This window comes from Leopardus geoffroyi, chromosome X (assembly GCF_018350155.1).
Source record: "Leopardus geoffroyi isolate Oge1 chromosome X, O.geoffroyi_Oge1_pat1.0, whole genome shotgun sequence".
NCBI classification, from domain to species: Eukaryota; Metazoa; Chordata; class Mammalia; order Carnivora; family Felidae; genus Leopardus; species Leopardus geoffroyi.
In genome coordinates, this window is record NC_059343.1 from 87,641,200 (window position 1) to 87,654,861 (window position 13,662).

Below are 13,662 nucleotides of genomic sequence, written 5' to 3' on the forward strand. Positions count from 1 at the left end.
CTTCTAGCCTTGAGAACTTAGAGACCATGAATTTCTGGTTTTAAGCCACTCCATTTGTGGTTACAGCAGTCATAGGACACTAATACAATGCTCTTCATAAAGTTAAGAAAGTTCTCTTCTATTTGAATGTTTTATTCAGAATGTTTTATTTTTTTATGAATATAATTTATTGTCAAATTGGCTTACATACAACACCCAGTGCTCATTCTTGCCATTTGCAGCAATGTGGATGGAACTGGAAGGTATTATGCTGAGAGAAATAAGTCAGTCAGAGGACAGATATCATATGTTTTCACTCATATGTGGATCTTGTTTTATTTTTTATCATGTACAAGTGTTGAATGTTTTTGTTTTTATTCTGCATAGATTGATAGGATCATATAATTTTCATTTTTTAGCCTGTTAGCATGATGGGTTAAAATGACAGATTTTTACATATTGAACCAGACTTTCATCACTGAAATAAACCCCATTGTATGTAATTATTATTCTACATTGCTGAATTACATTTGCTGACATTTTATAAGGAATTTTCATCAATATTCATGATGGATATTGGTATATAGTTTTTTTTTTTTATTCTGTGTTAAGCTTTTGTATCAGTCTAATATTAACTTCATAAAAAATTAGGAAGTGTTCTCTCCACTTCTATTTTGTGGAAAAGATTGTATATAATTTGTATTAATGTTTCATTAAACATTTAGCAGAATTCTTCAATGAAATTATCTTGGCCTGGAGATTTCTTATTTGAGAGGTTTTTAAAATAGACTTTATTGTGATGAGCACCAGGTGTTGTATGGAAGGAAGTGTTTAATCACTGTATTGTACTCATGAAACTAATATTACACCGTATGTTAACTAAGGGGAATTTAAATAAAAACTTTGTTTTTCCTTCTCCAAATTTTTATTTAAGTTCCAGTGTAATAGGAGTTTCAGGTGTAGAATTCAGTGATTCATCACTTCCATACAATACCCAGTGCTCATCACAACAAGTGCACTCCTTAATACCCATCACCTATTTAGCCCCTCCCCTCCACCCACCTCCCCTTTGGCAACCATTGGTTTGTTCTCTATAGTTAAAAGTCTGTTTCTTGGCTTGACTCTCTTTTTTTTTCACCTATGTTCATTTTTGTTTCTTAAATTCCACATATGAGTGAAATCATATTTTTGTCTTTGACTATTTCGCCTAGCATGATACTTTCTAGTTCCATCCACATCATTGCAAATAGCAAGATTTCATTCTTTTTTATGGCTGAGTAATATTCCATTATATAATTCCATTACATTACATAATTCCTTTATACACACACACACACACACACACACACACAACTTCTTTATTCATCAGTTGGTGGACATTTGGGCTCTTTCCATAATTTAGCTATTATTGATAATGATGCTATAAATGTCAGGATGCATGTGTCCCTTCAATTCAGTATTTTTGTATCATTTGGGTAAATACCTAGTAGTACAATTGCTGGACGGTAAGGTAGTTCTATTTGTAACTTTTTGAGGAACCTCCATATTGTTTTCCAGAGTGGCTTCACTACTTTGCATTCCCACCAACAATGTAAGAGGGTTCCCCTTTTTCCACATCCTCTCCAACACCTATTGTCTCCTGTCTTGTTAATTTTAGCCATTCTGACTGGTATGAGGTAAAATCTCATTCTAGTTTTGTTTCATATTTACCCCTTGATGAGTGATGTTGAACATTTTTTAATGTGTCTATATTAGCCATCTGTATGTCTTTTTTAGAAAAATATCTATTCTTGTCTTCTGCCCATTTTTAACTGGATTATTTGGTTTTTGGGTGTTGAGTTTGATAAGTTCTTTATATATTTTATATACTAACCCTTTGTCAGATATTTCATTTGCAAATATCTTCTCCCATTCTATAGGCTGCCTTTTAGTTTTATTGACTGTTTCCTTCACTGTGCAGAAGCTTTTGATTTTGATGTAGTCCCAATAGTTTATTTTTGTTTTGTTTCCCTTACTTCAGGAGACATATCTAGAAAGAAGTTGCTATAGCCAGTGTCAAAGAGGTTACTGCCTGCATTATCCTCTAGGATTTTGATGGTTTCCTGTCCCACATTTAAGTCTTTCATCCATTTTGAATTGTGTATGGTGTAAGAAAGTGGTCCAGTTTCATTCTTTTGCATGTTGCTGTCCAGTTTTCCCAACACCATTTGTTGAGGAGACTGTCCTTTCCCATTGGATATTCTTTCCTCCTTTGTTGAATATTAGTTGACCATGTAGTTGTGGGATTATTTCTGGGTTTTCTGTTATGTTCTAATTGATCTATGTGGCCATTTTTGTGCTGGTACCACACTGTCTTATCTTTTTTTTAAATATTTTTTTTTAACGTTTATTTATTTTTGAGACAGAGAGAGACAGAGCATGAACGGGGGAGGGGCAGAGAGAGAGGGAGACACAGAATTGGAAGCAGGCTCCAGGCTCCAAGCCATCAGCCCAGAGCCCGATGCGGGGCTCGAACTCACGGACTGTGAGATCGTGACCTGAGCTGAAGTCGGACGCTTAACCAACTGAGCCACCCAGGCGCCCCCCACACTGTCTTATCTTGATCACTACAGCTCTGTAATATAACTTGAAGTCCGGAATTCTTATGCCTCCTTTTTCAAGATTGTTTTGACTATTTAGTGTCTTTTGTAGTTGCATACAAATTTTAGCATTGTTTGTTCTAGCTTTGTGAAAAATGCTGGTGGTATTTTGATAGGGATTGCATTAAATGTGCAGATTGCTTTGGGTAGTATAGACATGTTAACAATATTTGTTCTTCCAGTTCATGAGCATAGAATATCTTTCCATTTCTTTGTGTTATCTTCAATCTCTTTCATACGTGTTTTATAGTTTTCAGAGTACAGATCTTTCATCTCTTTGGTTAGGTTTATTCCTAGATATCTTATGGGTTTGGGTACCATTTTAAATGGGATGACTTCCTTGATTTCTCTTTCTGCTGCTTCATTATTGGTGTATAGAAATGCAACAGATATCTGTATGTTGATTTTGTATCCTGTGACTTTACTGAATTCACGTATAGTTCTAGCAATTTGTTGGTGGTCTGTAGGTTTTGTATATAGAATGTCATATCATCTGCAAATAGGGAAAGTTTGTCTTCTTCCTTGCAGGTTTGGCCTTTTATTTCCTTTTGATGTCTGATTGCTGAGGCTAGGACTTCCAGTACTATGTTAAAAAACAGTGGGGAAAGTGGACATCCCTATCTTCTTCCTGACTGTAGAGGAAAGGCTCTCAGTTTTTCCCCATTGAGGATGATATTAGCTGTGGGTTTTCCATATATGGCTTTTATGATATTTTGGTATGTTCCCTCTATCCCTACTTTGTTGAGGGTTTTTTATCAAGAATGGATGTTATACTTTGTCAAATGCTTTTTCTGTATCTATTAAAAGGATCATATGGTACTTATCCTTTCTTTTATTAATGTGGTGTATTAAATTTATTTGCAAAGATTGAACCACCCTTGAAGCCCAGGAATAAATCCCACTTGATTGTGGTGAATGATTCTTTTAATGTACTGTTGGATTTGATTTGTTAGTATTTTATTGAGAATCTTGACATCCATGTAGTTCTCTTTTTAAGTGGAGTCTTTTTCTGGTTTTGGAATCAGGGTAATACTGGCATCATAGAATAAATTTGGAAGTTTTCCTTTCATTTCAGTTTTTTGGAACAGGCGTTAACTCTTATTTAAATGTTTGGTATAATTCCCCTGTGAAGCCATCTGGCCCTGGACTTTTGTTTGTTGGGAGATTTTGGATTACTGATTCAATTTCCTTGCTGGCTCTGGGTCTGTTTAATTTTTCCATTTCTTCCTGTTTCAGTTTTGTATGTCTCTAGGAATTTATCCACTTTTCCATTTTGTCTAACTCATTGGCATATAATTTTTCATAATATTATCTTATAATTGTATGTATCTCTATGGCGTTGGTTGTTATGGCCCCGCTCTCATTTGTGATTTTATTTGAGTTGTTTTTCTTTTCTTTTTGATAAGTCTGGCTAGGGGCTTATCAATCTTGTTAATTTTTTCAAAGCACTGGCTTCTGGTTTCATTGATCTGTTCTACTATTTTTTTTTTTTTTAGCTTCTATATCGTTTATTTGCCCTAAACTTAAGTATTTCCTTTCTTCTGTTGGCTTTAAGCTTCACTTGTTCTTTTTCTAGCTCTTTCAGGTGTAAGGTTAGGTTATTAATTTGATATTTTTCTTGCTTCTTGATATACGCCTGTATTGCTATATATTTCCCTCTTAGGACTGCTTTTGCTGCATCCCAAATGTTTTGACCATTATGTCTTCAAAAATATGAAATACTTCACAAATTTACATGTCATCCTTGCACAGGGGCCATGCTAATCTCTGTATCACTCCAATCTTAGTTTATGAGCTGCCAAGGAGAACACTAAATAAAAACTTTTAAGAAAGAAAGAAAATAGACTTTGAGAATAGCTGTACATTCACATTAGAACTGAGAAGGTAGTGCAGAGTTCCCATATACCCCCTCACATGGTTTCTCCTATTATTAATTTCTTATGTTATTATGGTACATTCATTGTAATTAATAAACCAATATTATCACTTTATTATTTACTAAAGTATATACCTTATTCAAATTTCCTTGGATTTTACCTGATGTGTTTCTGCTTCCAGATCTCATCCAGGATACTTGTATTTATTTGTTATGTCTCCTTAGGATCCTCTTGGCTGTGAAAATGCCTCAGATTTTTCTTATTGGTGATGACCTTGACAGTTTTAAAGCATATAGGTCAAGTGTTTTTCAGAATACCCTTCTATTGGAATTTTTTATAATTTTTAAATCATGATTAAACTAGAATTATTGTTTTTCTTTTTTGGGGAACACAACAGATAAATTCGCATTTTCATCACTTTGTATCAAAGGTTAATATACTCTCAACATGACATCACTATTGCTACTGACATTGATCACTTAGCTGAAGTGGAATTTGTGAGATTTCTCCAATGGAAAGTTGGTTTTTGTCTCCATTCCCCTTGACATACTGTATTTGGGAAAAGAAATTCACTACACTCAGCAGCCTATACTTTAGGTGTAGGGATTTATGCTCTCCTTTTAGTGCAAAGTATCTATACAAATCACTTAGAAATTTTATGCAAGAAAAATTGTGCTCTCTTTTAGTTCATTGAGCATCCTTATGACAGTTGTTTTAAATTTCTTTGTCTGGTAACTCATATATCTCCATTTCTTTAGTGTAAGTTTCTGGAAATTTATTTTGTTCCTTTAATTTGGCCATACTTCCCTGTTTCTTTGTATGTCTTCTTATTTTAAATTGGGACTTTCACATGTGAAAGTCTTTATAGTCTGGCTTTCTATAAGGAAGATCTTCACCAGTAAGCCGAGCTTGAGTTCTGGAGACCTCTCAAGCCTTTTCTGGGGATGCATCTTTTCTGGGCTTGTGTGCAAAATGTTGTAGTTGAAGAGGTTTTCCTGTTTGTTTCTACTCAGAAATATCCTCTGATGTCTGTTTGCAGTACTAAAGCCTTTCTGGTGTTGTACCAAGCTGTGGCACATGAGCTCTACCTAGTGTCTATCTTCAGTACTGTGGATTATTTGGTGTTAGACCATGAAGTTATTTCCTTTGTTCTCAGCAGTCCCCAACCTGGTGCCAATTCTTGTCAGTGTTTTGATTCATGTAAGAGAACTCTAGTCCCTGATGCAACCCCCTGAAAAGTCATATTGTTGGATGTATATTCCACTCTTCTCTTTCCCTCCCTGAGAAGAAGCCAGACATTGGAAATGTTCTCACTATCACACTGTGCTGTACCAGAGGTGGGAGCTTTGGTGAGTAAATACCATCAATTTTCTGTCTTCAATGTAGTTCTTCTTGGACATATACTTCATATGTCAGGAGCTTCTTAACTGGTTTTCATGAAAGCAATTGATCTGTGCAATGTTATGGTCATGTCTCCATCGGGTAAAGGGGATTTGGGGCTTTCTATTCTGCTATCTTGATGACAGTAATCCACTAACATTCCTTTTAATACGGACGTGAAGATGTCTATTGGGATTTCACTGAATTTATAGATTATTTTGAGGAGAACATATAACTTTATAAGTTTTTCCTCATGTCACCAATGTAGTGTTCATAGTTTATTCATAATACTTAAAAGGCAGTAATCACAACCTTGAAAGTTATGAAATTTCTCTCTCATTTCTTAAAGAAATGGAAAAGTTTAGACTTTTCCCTTACATTCTAAATACAAATCTATGAACAAACACAAGTAACTATTTCAATTAAAAATATTTTCACAATGAGAGTTCAATTTTGCCATCCTTTCATTAAAAATAAACCATTGCAGGGGCGCCTGGGTGGCGCAGTCGGTTAAGCGTCCGACTTCAGCCAGGTCACGATCTCGCGGTCCGTGAGTTCGAGCCCCGCGTCGGGCTCTGGGCTGATGGCTCAGAGCCTGGAGCCTGTTTCCGATTCTGTGTCTCCCTCTCTCTCTGCTCCTCCCCCGTTTATGCTCTGTCTCTCTCTGTCCCAAAAATAAATAAACGTTGAAAAAAAAAATTTTAAAAATAAACCATTGCAGAGAATTTCAGTTCTGCCAAAGTAAAGTAGCCCTACTCCTCCCAGGACCTACCCATAAAAGAAAAAAATCTCTGGATATAACACAAAAAAAAGCATAGGAAGACTCTGAAAGGAATTAAAAAGAAGGCATACTACAAAGGTACCTTTAGACTTGAAGAAGAACACATTAGTGAGTTCCCTGGGTGTCTTTGTTGCCTTTCCTCTATCCTGGACAGAACATTTCATAAGCCTTGAAAACAAACCCACCAAAAGGCAGATTCTAAAAAAGATTCCAAAAAAGCCTGTTCTCCTTAGTGAAAGAGTGACATAACAATAGAAAACCTTTTTGGCAATATCTACCCTATTCCACCCAAACACCAATGGTAAAACAGTACCCCTCCCAGCATGGTTTCAGTAGGTCAGAACAGGAAGTTGATCTCTCATCCCATCCTGCCCTTGCCCCCACAGAAGTAGGCATCAGCACTCAAATTTCCACACCTGCCTCTGGTAGTATAGGAGGGGCACAGCAGGAAGCTAATCTTCTCTTCCCCATCTTGCAGAAGGTGGCAGCGCCCTGATTCCCTGGCAATGGTAGTATCAGCAGGTTCCAGCAGCCTTTTAAGCCTCCACCCCACACAGCATCAATGAGACTGAACAAAGTGATACAAGCTGGAGCCATTTAGCAATCCACTTTACTCCCAGCAGGAAATTGGGCCTTCACCCTTAATCCTGCAGTCTCATGCAGCATCAGCAAGACTACACAAGGGCAGGTAACAAGAGGTGGAGATAGTGTTCTGCCCATCTTTTGCCAGTATCAGTTTGGAAGTGTTCCCTCCTTTGCAGTATTTTAGAAGCATTTAAAAAGGATTGGAGGCTTGGTATTAATTATCAGTTTGGGAGAATTCACCAGTGAAGCCATTTGGTCCTGGGATTTTCTTTGATTTTGATTATTGAATCAGTCGCCTTACTCATTATTGCTCTCTTCAAATTTTCTATTTTTTCATGATTCACTCTTGATAGGTTGTGTATTCCTATCCATTTCTAATAGTTTATCCAATTTGTTGGCATTTAATTATTCATAATAATCTCTCATAATCCTTTTTATTTCTGTGGCATCAGTTGTTATGTCCTCTTTTGAATTTCTGATCTTATTTATTTGACTCATCTTTTTTTCTTAGTCAAGGGTTTGTCAATTTTGTTTATCTCTTCAAAAAAACAGTTCAGTATTGTTGATTTTTTTCTATTCTCTATTTCATTTACTTCTGATCTTTATACTTCTCCTCTGATCTTTATTAGTTATTTCCTTCTGCTAACTTTTGGCTTACTTTGTTCTTCTTTTGCTAGTTTCTTGAAGTATGAATTTGTGTTACTTATTTGGGAGCTTTTCCTTTTTTTAGTAGGCATTTATCACTATAAAATTCCTCTTAATATTGTTTTTGCTGCATCCCACAAATTTTGCTATGAGTGAAAAAGCAACTTACAGGATGTGAGATACTTGCATACCGTATATCTGGTAAAAGCTTAATATCCAAAATATATAGGGAGGTCCTACAACTCAATAGCAAAACAAAAAAAATCCAGTAGTCCCCCCTTACCCACAGTTTAACTTTCCACAATTTTAGTTACCTGTAATCAACTGCTGTCCAGACGCAGATGATCCTTTGTCTGACACATTGTCAGAAGGTCAACAGTAGCCTAACACTACATCACAAGGCATATACTGTTCACCTCACTTCATCTTGTCACAGAGGCATTTTGTCATCTCACCTCATCACAAGAAGATATTTTGAGAAAGGGAGAGAATACAGTCCCATAACATTTATTACAATATATTGTTATAATTGTTCTATTTTATTGTTACTTGTTATTAATCTCTCACTGTGCTTAATTTATAAATTAAACTTAATAATAGTATGTATGTATAGGAAAGGTATAGTATATATAGGATTCAGTACTATCTGCAGTTTCATGTATCCACTGGAGGTCTTGGAATGTATATCCTTACAGATAAGGCAGTACTATCTGTAGTTTCAGGTATCCACTGGGGGTCTTGGAATGTATATCCTTACAGATAAGGGGAGACCACTATAACACAATTTAAAAATGGGAAAAGAGGGCTTCTGGGAAGATGGCGGTGTAGTAGGACGCTGAGCTCACCACGTCCTGCGGATCACTTAGATTCCACCCACACCTGCCTAAATAACCCAGAAAATCGCAAGAAGACTAGCAGAACAGATTATCCAGAGCGAAGCATAGATGAGAGGTCCATGGAAGAGGGTAGGAAGGGCGGAGAGGAGGTGCGTGCTACACGGACTGGCAGGAGGGAGCCAGGGCGGAAGGGCAGCCCGCCGGCAAAGCAGAGCCCCCAAGTCTGGCTTGCAAAAGCAGAGGGGCCTGATGGAGTGTGTTCAGACAGCAAGCGGGACTTAACATCTGGAAGGTTATAAGTTAACAGCTCTGCTCAGAGAGCGGGAGGGCTGGAGGACAACGGGAGGGAGAGGACGACAGAGCGCAGCTTGGTGGGGAACAAAGGCGCTCGCCAGCGCCATCTCTCTCACCCATCCCCCAGCCAAAATCCAAAAGGGAACCAGTTCCTCCCAAGGAACTTGATGGCACCGCACAAACACCCAATGCTGTGCTTCTGTGGATCCATCCCTCCGGTGGGTCTGACTCTCTTCCGGTGCCGCGGGGCCCTTCCCGAAGTGGATCTCCGAAGGAAAACGAGCTGAGCCTGGCCCTCCCGCCCCTGTGCACCTTGCTGATCTGCCCCAGCTAATACGCCAGATCCCCAGCACCACAAGCCTAGCAATGTGCAAGTAGCCCAGACAGGCCATGCCACCCCACAGTGAATCCTGCCCCTGGGGGAGGGGAAGAGAAAGTACACACCAGTCTGACTGTGGCCCCAGCGGTGGGCTGGGGGCAGACATCAGGTCGAACTGCGGCCCCACCCACCAACTCCAGTTATTCAAGACAGCACAGGGGAAGTGCCCCGCTGTTCAGCACCACTCCAGGGACTATCCAAAATGACGAAACGGAAGAATTCCCCTCAAAAAAACTCCAGGAAATAATGACAGCTAACAAACTGATCAAAAACGATTTAAACAATATAACAGAAAGTGAATTTAGAATAATAGACATAAAATTAATCGCTGGGCTGGAACAGTATAAAGGACAGCAGAGAATCTAATGCTACAGAGATCAAGACACTAAGAAACAGTCAGGAGTAGCTAAAAAATGCTACTAACGAGCTGCAAAATAAAATGGAGATGACCACAGCTCGGATTAAAGAGGCAGAGGAGAGAATAGGTGAACTAGAAGATAAAGTAATGGAAAAAGAAGAAGCTGAGAAAAAGAGAGATAAAAAAATCCAGGAGTATGAGGGGAAAATTAGAGAACTAAGTGATGCACTAAAGAGAAATAATCTACGCATAGTTGGTATTCCAGAGGAGGAAGAGAGAGGGAAAGGTGCTGAAGGTGTACTTGAACAAATCATAGCTGAGAACTTCCCTGATCTGGGGAAGGAAAAAGGCATTGAAATCCAAGATGCACAAAAACTCCCTTCAGACGTACTTGAACCAATCTTCTGCACGACATATCATAGTAAAACTAGCAAAATACAAGGATAAAGAGAAAATTCTGAAGGCAGCTAGGGATAAATGTGTTCTAACATATAAAGGGAGACCTATAAGACTTGTGACCGATCTCTCTACTGAAACTTGGCAGGCCAGAAAGGAATGGCAGGAGATCTTCAATGTGATGAACAGAAAAAATATGCAGCCAAGAATCCTTTATCCAGCAAGTCTGTCATTTAGAATAGAAGGAGAGGGGCGCCTGGGTGGCGCAGTCGGTTGAGCGTCCGACTTCAGCCAGGTCACGATCTCGCGGTCTGTGAGTTCGAGCCCCGCGTCGGGCTCTGGGCTGATGGCTCAGAGCCTGGAGCCTGTTTCCGATTCTGTGTCTCCCTCTGTCTCTGCCCCTCCCCCATTCATGCTCTGTCTCTCTCTGTCCCAAAAATAAAATAAACGTTGAAAAAAGAAAAAAAAAATTTAGAATAGAAGGAGAGATAAAGGTCTTCCCAAACAAACAAAAACTGAATGAATTTGTCACCACTAAACCAGCCCTACAAGAGATCCTAAGGGGGATCCTGTGAGACAAAGTATCAGAGACATCACTACAAGCATAAAACATACAGACATCACAATGACTCTAAACCCGTATCTTTCTATAATAACACTGAATGTAAATGGATTAAATGCACCAATCAAAAGACATAGGGTATCAGAATTGATAAAAAAACAAGACCCATCTATTTGGTGTCTACAAAACTCATCTTAGACCTGAGGACACCTTCAGATTGAAAGTGAGGGGATGGAGAACTACCCATCATGTTACTGGAAGTCAAAAGAAAGCTAGAGTAGCCATACTTATATCAGACAAACTAGACTTTAAATTAAAGGCTGTAACAAGAGATGAAGAAGGGCATTATATAATAATTACAGTGTCTATCCATCAGGAAGAGCTAACAATTATAAATGTCTATGCGCCGAAAACCGGAGCCCCCAAATATGTAAAACAAATACTCACAAACATAAGCAACCTTATTGATAAGAATGTGGTAATTGCAGGGGACTTTGATACCCCACTCACAGCAATGGATAGATCATCTAGACACAGGTCAATAAAGAAACAAGGGCCCTGAATGATACATTGGGTCAGATGGACTTGACAGGTATATTTAGAACTCTGCATCCCAAAGCAACAGAATATACTTTCGAGTGAACATGGAACATTCTCCAAGATAGATCACATTTTGGGTCACCAAATAGCCCTTCATAAGTATACAAGAATTGAGATCATACCGTGCATACTTTCAGACCACAGTGCTATGAAGCTTGAAATCAACCACAGGAAAAAGTCTGGAAAACCTCCAAAAACATGGAGGTTAAAGAACACCCTACTTAAGAATGAATGGGTCAACCAGGCAATTAGAGAAGAAATTAAAAAATATATGGAAACAAACGAAAATGAAAATACAACAATCCAAATGCTTTGGGATGCAGCGAAGGCAGTCCTGAGAGGAAAATATATTGCAATCCAGGCCTATCTCAAGAAACAAGAAAAATCCCAAATACAAAATCTAACAGCACACCTAAAGGAAATAGAAGCAGAGCAGCAAAGACACCCCAAACCCAGCAGAAGAAGAGAAATAATAAAGATCGGAGCAGAAATAAACAATATAGAATCTAAAAAAACTGGAGAGCAGATCAATGAAACCAAGAGCTGTTTTTTTGAAAAACTAAACAAATTGATAAACCTCTAGCCAGGCTTCTCAAAAAGAAAAGGGAGAGGACCCAAATAGATAAAATCATGAATGAAAATGGAATTATTATAACCAATCCCTCAGAAATACAAGCAATTATCAGGGAATACTATGAAAAATTATATGCCAACAAACTGGACAACCTGGAAGAAATGGACAAATTCCTAAACACCCACACACTTCCAAAACTCAAACAGGAGGAAATAGAAAGCTTGAACAGACCCATAACCAGCGAAGAAATTGAATCAGTTATCAAAAATCTCCCAACAAATAAGAGTCCGGGACCAGATGGCTTCCCTGGGGAATTCTACCAGACATTTAAAGCAGAGATAATACCTATCCTTCTCAAGCTATTCCAAGAAATAGAAAGGGAAGGAAAACTTCCAGACTCATTCTAGGAAGCCAGGATTACTTTGATTCCTAAACCAGAGACCCAGCAAAAAAAGAGAACTACAGGCCAATATCCCTGATGAATATGGATGCAAAAATTCTCAATAAGATACTAGCAAATCGAATTCAAAAGCATATAAAAGGAATTATTCACCATGATCAAGTGGGATTCATTCCTGGGATGCAGGGCTGGTTCAACATTCGCAAATCAATCAACGTGATACATCACATTAATAAAAGAAAAGATAAAAACCATATGATCCTGTCAATCGATGCAGAAAAAGCATTTGACAAAATTCAGCATCCTTTCGTAATAAAAACCCTCGAGAAAGTCGGGATAGAAGGAACATACTTAAACATCATAAAAGCCATTTATGAAAAGCCTACAGCTAATATCATCCTCAATGGGGAAAAACTGAGAGCTTTCCCCCTGAGATCAGGAACATGACAGGGATGTCCACTCTCACCACTGTTGTTTAACATAGTGTTGGAAGTGCTAGCATCAGCAATCAGACAACAAAAGGAAATCAAAGGCATCAAAATTGGCAAAGATGAAGTCAAGCTTTCACTTTTTGCAGATGACATGATATTATACATGGAAAATCCGATAGACTCCACCAAAAGTCTGCTAGAACTGATACATGAATTCAGCAAAGTTGCAGGATACAAAATCAATGTACAGAAATCAGTTGCATTCTTATACACTAATAATGAAGCAACAGAAAGACAAATAAGGAAACTGATCCCATTCACAATTGCACCAAGAAGCATAAAATACCTAAGAATAAATCTAACCAAAGATGTACAAGATCTGTATGCTGAAAACTATAGAAAGTTTATGAAGGTAATTGAAGAAGATACAAAGAAATGGAAAAACATTCTGTGCTCATGGGTTGGAAGAATAAGTATTGTTAAAATGTCAATACTACCCAAAGCTATCTACACATTCAATGCAATCCCAATCAAAATTGCACCAGCATTCTTCTCGAAGCTAGAACAAACTCTCCTAAAATTGATATGGAACCACAAAAGGCCCCAAATAGCCAAAGTAATTCTGAAGAAGAAGACCAAAGCAGGAGGCATCACAATCCCAGACTTTAGCCTCTACTACAAAGCTGTCATCATCAAGACAGCATGGTATTGGCATAAAAACAGACACATAGACCAATGGAATAGAATAGAAACCCCAGAACTAGACCTACAAAAGTATGGCCAACTAATCTTTGACAAAGCAGGAAAGAGTATCCAATGGAAAAAAGCCAGGCTCTTTAACAAATGGTGCTGGGAAAACTGGACAGCACCAGGCATAAGAATGAAACTAGACCACTTTCTTACACCATTCACAAGAATTAGCTCAAAATGGATAAAGGACTTCAAT

The 13,662-nt window shown here is 38.1% G+C and overlaps 1 protein-coding gene and 1 non-coding gene across 2 annotated transcripts in view; one reads left to right on the top strand and one right to left on the bottom strand.

Moving 5' to 3' along the window:
* The window catches only part of LOC123594692 (small ubiquitin-related modifier 2-like), a 164,139-nt gene that overhangs the window by 118,015 nt on the left and 32,462 nt on the right, over window positions 1–13,662 (top strand). The window lies entirely within an intron of this gene.
* Window positions 4,326–4,429, bottom strand: LOC123595495. The gene has a single exon (XR_006711197.1). It is a non-coding gene; the product is annotated as a U6 spliceosomal RNA (small nuclear RNA).